This window comes from Varanus komodoensis, unplaced genomic scaffold (assembly GCF_004798865.1).
Source record: "Varanus komodoensis strain SLA01 unplaced genomic scaffold, ASM479886v1 scaffold98, whole genome shotgun sequence".
Lineage (NCBI taxonomy): Eukaryota > Metazoa > Chordata > Lepidosauria > Squamata > Varanidae > Varanus > Varanus komodoensis.
In genome coordinates this window covers 507,504-517,528 of record NW_025336669.1, presented here as the reverse complement: position 1 = coordinate 517,528, position 10,025 = coordinate 507,504, and positions in this window count along the sequence as shown.

Genomic DNA, 10,025 nt, shown 5'->3' with positions numbered 1-10,025 from the left:
TTTGGGATGGGAATGTAAACTGACCTTTTCCAATCCTGTGGCCACTGTTGAGTTTTCCAAGTTTCCTGGCATATTGAGTGTAGCACTTTTACTGCATCGTCTTTTAAGATTTTGAATAGCTCAGCTGGAATACTGTCGCTTCCACTAGCTTTGTTGTAGCTCAGCCTTCCTAAGGCCCATTTGACTTCACATTCCAGGATGTCTGGCTTGAGGTCAGTGACCACTCCATCATGGTTATCAGGGACATTAAGCTCTTTCTTGTATAGCTCCTCTGTGTAATCTTGCCACCTCTTCTTAATCTCTTCTGTCTCTGTTAGGTCCCTGCCATTTTGCTCCTTTATCATGCCCATCTTTGCATGAAACGTTCCCTTCATATCTCCAATTTTCTTGAAGAGATCTCTGGTCCTCCCTATTCTATTGTTTTCTTCTATTTCTTTGCACTGTTCATTGAAGAAGGCATTCTTATCTCTTCTAGCTATTCTCTGGAATTCTGCATTCAATTCGGTGTATCTTTCTCCTTCTCCTTTGCCTTTTGATTCCTTTCTTTCCTCAGCTATTTGCAAAGCTTTCTCAGACAGCCATTTTGCTTTCTTGAATTTCTTTTTCTTTGGGATGGTTTTAGTTGCTACCTCTTGTACAATGTTGCGAACCTCCATCCATAGTTCTTCAGGCACTCTGTCTATCAGATCTAATTCCTTAAATCTATTTGTCACCTCTACTGTATATTCATCAGAGATATGATTTAGGTCATACCTGAGTGGCCTCGTGCTTTTCCCTACTTTCTTCAACTTAAGCCTAAATTTTGCAACAAGAAGCTCATGATCTGAGCCACAGTCAGCTCCTGGTCTAGTTTTTACTGACTGTATAGAGTTTCTCCATCTTTGGCTGCAGAGCACATAGTCAATCTGATTTCTGTGTTGACTGTCTGGTTATATTCATGCGTAGAGTCGTCTCTTGGGTTGTTGAAAAAGAGTGTTTGCTATGACCATCGTATTCTCTTGGCAAAATTCTACCAGTCTGTGCTTTGCTTCATTTGTACTCCAAGGCCAAACTTGCCTTTTATTCCAGTTATCTTTTGGCTTCCTACTTTAGCATTCCAATCCCCCATGATGATAAGGACATCATTTTTTGGAGTTAATTCTAGAAGGTGTTGTAGGCCTCATAGAACTGGTCAACTTCAGCCTCTTCAGCACCAGTGGTTGGGGCATAGACTTGGACTACTGTGATGTTGACTGGTTTGCCTTGGATTCGAACTGAGATCATTCTGTCATTTTGGAGATTGTATCCCAGTACTGCTTTTCCTACTCTTTTATTGACTATGAAGGCTACTCCATTTCTTCTGAAGGATTCTTGCCCGCAGTAGTATATCTGATGGTCAACTGAATTAAATTCACCCATTCCTGTCCATTTTAGTTCACTGATTCCTAAGATGTTGATGTTCAGTCATGTCATCTCTTGTTTGACCACATCCAGCTTGCCTTGATTCATGGATCTTACATTCGCTACTAGTACTAGCCCTCTGCTCTTCCCCAGTAGCATTTTGGACACCTTCCGACCTGAAGGGCTCGTCTTCTGGCATCATATCTTTTTGCCTTTTGGTACTGTCCATGGGATTTTCATGGCAAAGATACTGGAGCGGCTTGCCATTTCCTTCTCCAGTGGATCACATTTTGTCAGAGCTCTCTGCTATGACCTGTCTGTCTTGGGTGGCCCTGCACGGCATAGCTCATAGCTTCATTGAGCTGTGCAAGCCCCTTCGCCATGACAAGGCAGTGATCCATGAAGGAAGAAACTCTCCTATGGTCACTTGAATGCTGACTAGAAGCCATAGAATCCTTCCATCCATTGCAAGGAAATTCATTTTAATTGTTTCTGTTCCTCAGAAAATAGACATTTGCATTTTGGGTCACATAAGCAATTATTTTTCAACTTTACTGAGAACCATCAGTAGTTTCTCTCCTTTCCCCTTCCCAGTAGTTTCACTCCTTTCCCCCTCCACAGGTACAAATTAGAGTCATTCTATCTGACTAAAAATAAAATATTCCTTGCTCCTGGCTTTAAAAAGCCACATGTGACATGTGTGTAAGAACGTACAGCTGTTTGTATGTGTAAGCACCAAAGCCAGTTCTTTCCAGAGAAGACAAGTATCCAGTAGAGGCACACAAGACTTTTTCATATGCAAAAAATCTTGGACAGAAACTTTGACATTTCCTGCACACATGAATCCTATTCATGGTAAAAGACTCTAAACAGATAAGAAAATGTTGGTAAAGGCATCCTATGAGAAATATAATAGAAATCACTTCAGCTTGGATTAATTATTCTTCTACATGAGAACTTTGTCTTGAACAATGATGAATATGAATTTTCAAATTAATTACTGTAGTTCAATGAATGTTTGTTCAATCCATTAATTTGTTCAGTTAATGATTGATTGAAGGAACTACTGTCCTTCATAATGCCTATGCCAGGTGGGTTTTCAATGTAAATGATATATGTAAAATAAACAAACAAGTCACACAATTCAATTACACAACTGAAACAGTGGTTAAAACACCATAGCAAAAGCTTCTACGCATGTGCGATAGGATTTCAGATTTATGTCCCAGTGTTCTTGGAAGAATTATGTGTTCAGGAAGGGCTTTCCCAGGCTGAAAAACTGGATTTTCCAGCAACTGTTTCTTAGAGAGGAGGGAGAGGAGAAGCAGAGGCCTGGATTCAGTCAAATTACTTGGCATACTGTCTACAATCAGACCCATCTCTTAGATCAGAGTTTTAACCCCAGGAAACATTCATACACCCCTGTTTTCCATAAGCTGTTCCTGCAGAGGATTAGAGCTGTCCGTTGCAATCCTATGCAGGTTTTCTTGGAAGTAAATCTTTCTTCCATAGAGATTCTTATCAGGTCATGTACTTAGAACTGCATCACTAAAAACAGCACCAAACACTGTTATAGATTTATTTGCAGGATTAGGATAAATCTGTGATAAATTTGTAGTAATAGGATAAATTTGTAATGATACCTGATGACAGCATGCAAAATTGATGATTTAGCTACAGCCCTAAATTCCATTTTCTCCATTTACATCCAGCACATGTTCTTTGCATTGTGGGGCGGGGGGTGGGGGGCAGCGGGGCTTCCATAATATTTGGCAGTTTGGATTAACAAAACCAGCCAGTCAAAATCATGCATTTTTTCAAGACCTGAGCGTAAAAAAATTTAGGCATGTGCCTAAAACATGTATCATAATATGCAAGTAACAAATAAAAACCATAAACCAAAATTTCCCAACCAGCTATATTTAAGATACTTTAACAATCGTGATCATTTTCCAACCAATTCTTGTTTAAAATATAATTAAAAAGCAAATGGTAGAGTACATAGATGACAGATGTTTTATACCTTTCATTTACTTTGTGCTTGCTCTAACTTTCTTCAAAAATTCATCTGTTGTTACTTTCTTCATTGTCTTCCCTGCTTTGCGCAAGTAGTAAGTGGACAAAATGCATAGATGCCATTTCATTCTTTTCATGGTTCAACTAGTCAGGAATCCTTGGGCTAACTAGTCAAGACAACCTTCAGGTTATGGGACAGCATAGAAATTGGAATAAATAAATACAATTAATAAGTAAATAAAAAGTCTTATCAGCAGAAAAATTTGGAATTACTCTTTAGATAATCTTAACTAATGAATTTTGTTCGGTATTAGTCTTTTGACCCACCCTGTCCCACGGGGAAAGCCACAAGCATTTTATGATGAATTGCTTGTGAGGACATAATGGCCTGGTTCGTATGATCATGTAAGGTGGCTTATTTCTCACCCCCTTCTCCTGCACATGCAGGTTGCATGCTGGAAGAGTCTGCACAATTTCTCTCAGATACACAGCTTGCCCTGTCATGTGGACCTGGCCAGGGAGGCTTGTTGCCATGCAAAATATTCACACACACACAGACATATCACTCATGAATTTTGGCTTCTGCAAGCCTTCACTCTTCTGCCAACCATCCAGTTTATTTGACCTGACCAAGAGAATCAGGTCAGTGAGGCTAAACGCATCTGTAATGAGTCCTACTTTTTCCTTCTTGCTTGCCTTTCCTCTTTCCTGTTTGGAGTATCGCTTTAAACTGCTTGAATCCACTTTCTCTTCCACATTATTTAGTGATTTGTTATGACTATTATGTTTCCCATATGGGCAGGCCATGCTGAAAGCCACTTTGTCAGAAACAAAGGGTATCAGTTTTTTAACTGGGCATGTGAAAGACCAAAATGTCTTTTTCAGGATTAGCCTCAAGCTGGATCTGACTGGACATGAAGAGGGAAATAAGCTTTCCACGTATGCTGGGGGATTTGCATGATATTCAGCAGAACTCCTTGCTGTATTGTGCAAACCCCACAAGGGTGGCTTGGTGCTGTGGGTAACAAGCCACTCAGAAGTCATGGGCTGTAGTGGAGTTAAATAAACCCTCAGTTATTGCATTCAGTAGCCAATCACATGCCCAGGCCAGTAATTCACTATTCGGGATGTTGCCAGGAATTGGCCTGTGTGTGAGCAAATGGCCATTTAAGCATGACTTTGCATTACTTAATGAAGCTGGTAAGACAAAAGCTTGGGCCACGATGGCTCTGCTGAAGATAACCTCTGCAGCAAGGAACCCTTGGCCATAACTGCCTGCTCTGGAATTCAGTCACCCAACCCTGAAAAGTCACAGTTTTGCTGCCAGCTCAGACACCGTGTGAAGGGAGAGGCATACATCACTGAGCTTCCGGACAGATAAAGCATACTTATAGGAAATCGTCATTGTTTAAGCTTAGGAGCAGCAGGTTCATCCAGAAAACATATATTCTTAACCCTGATGGCCTATATCAAAGCCATTTCATATTCTGTAACAACACTGCTTTCTCCATAACTGTCTTTTTGCTTTTTATGTGTTAGAGCTGTTATAGATTTACAAGTATGTTTTGGCAAATATTTCAGGATGGGCCCTTAAGTGTTGTGATTTTGAAACACTGCAATCATGTTACACTTATTTTTTTAATCTTATCTCAAGGTACAGAGACAGTGTTTAACAGAAAATGAATATGTAGAAATACAAGGATTTCAATGAGAGTTTAGAGGGAGGGGAAGGTATGAGCAGCATATATACCTGAACTATTTTAAGTCCATTTGAGGGCAATTGCAATTTAGGTATATATGAATTCATCAGATAATGTGTGGTTCATGGTTTGACATCTATTCAGTCCCCTATGTCTGCTCCTTCAGCCAGCCAGTTTCTTACCCTCTATGCCATCTAGTCTCTCTCTGCATCTGTATGTTCCACACAACGAAGCCTATTCTTTATCAGCTTTTGATATAGTAAGTCATTTATAAATCTAATCCCACTCCTATTGGTGCAAAACCAAGCTAACAAAACTATACACAGAAGTTTTTGTGCAAATTTCCCTTAGTCTCCAAACACAGAGAATATACACTTTGCATCAATTATTATTGCGGATGCAGATACCCAAGTATTTGGGAAGTCTCCCTGTTCAACTGAATTCCCCAGCTTCATGGACACCAAAGACAGTCTTCAGCTCAGACACAGTTTATCACTGCAAGAGAAATATTTAAAAATTGTACTGTGTTGTTTTTGTTATTTAATGAAAAAAATAAGCATTCACAAATTTGCATGCTGCTCACAGTGGTTTTCGAGTGTTTAGCAGAGTTATATGATTTCTGTTTCCCTGTGCCTGAACTTTTGTAACCTTGCTGAGGCCTCAAGTCATAAACTTTGTCTATCAGTGAAACGCAGAAATTCACAATTTTTGTGTGTATGAATGTGACACAAATGCCACAAAAACTTCTCAGCTGAAATAGCATTCTTTGTTGCGATAATACTCTACCAGCATGAGAAACTGGGTCTGCACTGAGAAGAAAATTGCTGGCATCTAACTGTCTGCTTAATTGCCCACTGTTAAGATAAGTGTGGGATGTGGTCTACTTTCTCCAACTAACAATGCACAGGAGGCGGGATCGAAGTGCAGATGGGATAGGTCAAAAAGACCGATGATTGAGTTTGCTCTTCAAGGTATGAAAACATTTGGATTGTTAACGGCCGGTGCCGGTCTCTTTTGCAAGAAGAGCAGGTTGCTCTGTCTCGCTGTTTGCATGCTTCGATGAAGAGATTTTGTTTGTTTGAATCTTGCTGGGAGTTTGTTGTCACTCACAGTTAGACAAACAAACTTCAGGCCAGTTGGGGTTACAGTCTCTGACAGTAGTATCAAATGAGCCAAAAACAAAGCAAAATAAATTCCACCAAACAGTAATATTCTGATAATTTACAGTAAGATCTAAGCCCAAGTCAGGAGTGGGTATGACAGGACACATGCTGAGGTCCACAGGACTGGCTGAAGCCCTGCAGTGACTTTCTGCCTGCTGGTGCTTGGCAGGGAAAAGGCATGCAGGGCTGGGAGCTGAGGTGGAGGAAGACACCCACAATGGCAGGTAATGGAGAAGGACGCAATCATGTTTCAGCCCAAAGGTCAGAGGTGCCTAAGAGGCCACATTCAAGTGGTGGGCAGACCAAAGGCAAGAGGGGAAAGGGCCAGAAATACCAACTGTTCCCGTATATGTTAACTTAAAGCTCTTATTGCCAATGATTAACCCTTGGAACATGCATTTTGACTTCCTAGAATGGGAAAAGGGGCACATTGGGATAAAACTAAACAATTGTCAGTTGGGGGAAAGCAGTTGGGGTCCCTGGGCCTGAGATCCCGGCTGTAGCAGTTCCAGCTCAGGCAAAGATGTAGAACTGACCATGATATAGAATCACAGAATAGTAGAGTTGGAAGGGGCCATGAAGGCCATTGTGTCCCCCCCTCCCCCCGCTGCTGCAGGACACCAAGTTACACCATCCCACTCAGATGGCTGTCCAGTTTCTTTTTGAATGTCTCTAGTGTGGGACAGCCCACCTAGGCAGCTGGATCCACTGTCGTATTCCTCTGACAGTGAGGAAGCCTTTCCTGATGTCCAACCTGAATCTGGGTATCCTCTATTACCATCTACTCTGAAAGTAAGCAGAGACAAATTCCCAGCAGCTTGGCAATCCAAAATTTGACCAAGCCCTAGATCAGATCCTTCTAACTCTGAACCAGGCCCTCATCCAGGACCATGGCATTACGGAGTGAGGAGATCTGACAATGTTCGTCCTTCTGATGGCTCTTTGTCTCTTTAATCTGAACCTAGACTGGGCAGCACTTGAAATGGAGGACTGTCCTCTGGGAAAGAGATCAGACAGCCACCTTTCTACTACTTATCTCTAGATGAGGAAGTTAGAAGCAAAACAGAAAGGGGGGGGGTGTCTGAAGATTACTATTACCGCTCTATAGCGGCCATAGCCAAAGCTCTCTGGATGGTTCACACATTTAAGTCACCCATCCAGATTTCAATGAGGGCTGACTCTGCTTAGGTTCCACGCTTAGGCGGGATCAGGCACTTCAGGCTATATGGAAGCTACAGACTAGGCATCTCCGCCTGCTCCTTTGGACTTGACTTGGATCACATACAACTGAACACATGTGGAGAAAACGATGCGGTTTCCTAGCACAGGTTGCTGCTCTCCTGTATTTGATGAGGAAATGCTGGTTAACTTGGGGAAGGCAAGTGGCAGGTAGACGGTGCACCTTTTTGCCTGATGCTTCCCACCTGCTGACTCTTGACCCAGGTCAGGTTAGCAATCGCACACACTGACCTACAACTGTCTAGCACTGAGTGGGAACAACAAGAAAGGAAAGTAGCGTTCCTTCAGATGACAGCCCAAAATATGTGAGCTCCAGCTTACATTTCTTAACCTCAAAAATTTGCTAATGCTTTCATTTTGGCAGTTCTGCCTGAAAAGTGGGGCGGGGAAGACACATTTTAAAAAGCACATTTCAGCCACAGCTGTTTCCTACTTCCTTCAGATAGTGATTTAAACACCTTGTAACCAAGGGAGGGGGGAAATGAGAATTTTCCAAATAAAATATCTCCTGTCTGAAACTCCAATATAAAAATGGTTGTTATTCAAGAAAATAATCTCTCATAATTATCAGAGAACAACTGCATATCATATAAAATATATTACCCCATTAACTGATCTTTCTGAAAAAAAATTCACTGCCCAAAGCAAAGGAGTGGCTCTCTCTCTCTCTTGATTCCCCCCCCCACCCCACCCCCAACTCTTTTTTGGACTAGGATTAAGAGAATAATATAAATACTGTAGGAAAACTAAAGAATACTTTGGAAAATCAAAAGAGGGAAAGGAGGAGGGGCATAAAGTTATGTCTGATGGCAAATCTAAATATAATGATTGCCATAATATTCAGAAAGCTGTCTGACTATTTTCTGGTGCAATATGAACATAATGTTTTCAGCTCCCTGAACCAGAATTATTGTTGGAACTAAAAGAGGTGGGTTGGGAGGCAGCTTTTTAAGCCATTAATAAAGAAATACAACAGGGTGATTTCAGCCAGTAAATGAAACAGAAAGCCCTGCCAGTCTTAACAATTCCTTCACAATGAATGCTGCTTGCAGTTTAGATGCTGCTTTGTCTGTTAGCTGTTCATTTGTGTAGTTATTCTTGAATGCTTCTATGGGCCACATTTCGTCACATTTTGGCATGAAAATGTACAGAGCAATACTATGGCTCCTCACAGTGTCAGTGCTCCATTGAATGTTGCAGATCTTCCCCTCGGACACCGGGGACAGAGCTCTGCCCTCAGTGGAGGAGGAAATCCAGTCACAGGGCTCCCCTTACCATCAAACCCCCACTCTCAATAGAGAATGAAATAAGAACTAAAGCCCTTGGCAGCCTTTCTGGGCCCATGCCCATGGGTGGTGCACTTTGACAGCCATAATCCAACTGGATATTGCCTGGACTGCCTAGACAAGGCATGTTATTGCAAAAGGGCATGAGCACATACTTGCACAATCTGATTAAAAGAATGCACAAATCACATTAAGGGTACTTTTGGAAAAGGGAGGGTGGCAGCAGTGGCCGGTCCATCCAGTCCACTACTTGGGCACTAACAGGGGGTGTCATGAGCTGAGAGATTAGAGATTGGAGGATCGCAATCTCCTCCAAAAGGCAAGGACGGAGAAAAGGGCAAACAAACAACAAAAAGCCATGGGGAGTGCAAAAGGGCTTAGAAACACAGTGGGGGACAGGAAGCTAGTGTTGGTCACCCCAAAGAGCCATGTGGGAACTGGTAGTGCAGCTTGCACCAGCAATGCCCCAAGTGAGGTATGCAGGAGTATCAAGGGGGTCAAGAACCTTGCTTTCTGCTTCCTGATACCCACGGTGCAATCAGCCCCTTGGGTTCAGAGGACATGCCAACCCACTGTGGACACGACAACCCTAGGAACAAGCCATTGATTGTCATGATGGTTAGCTGCTCGGAAACAAGCCAAATTGCAGGAAATGGTCCAGGATCTCATTATACACCAACCCACTGGCACTTAGCACCCATGATCAGGGATATGTGAAGAATCTGGTAGGAGGAGTAAAGGATAGAATGCAATGAATTCTGTCTTGGTCCTGCCGAGTCCATTCCATCAACCCTGCTATGGGATTGAGTCAAACGGGCATTAGGCAGAACAGCACAGGGACTCCTTTTCAAAACAAGTCATGCTTCTGAGAGTGTGTGCCAAGGGAATTTGCATAAAATGCAGGCCTCCACTCTGCAATTTCCACATTTTGTGCAATTGAATAAATTGCACAAGCTGCAGCACGAGGGCCTGCAACTCGCAGAAATCTGAAATGTTTCACAAGTCTATCAGACAGTTCCGGGCACCCAAGACAGTAGTAAAAGAAAGTTGCATTCTTAACTAGTGCTACAACAATACCTTGAATCTAACCAGTCCGGTCCAATTTGTGCAATTTACACATGTTGTGCAAATCTATGTGGCCTGTAAAAAGTGTGCTAGAGATATGCCATTCTCAACTCCAAATGTGCATAAATATTTTGAGCAATTCCATGGAAGGCATCTCCCCGCCAACTCAGCCCACT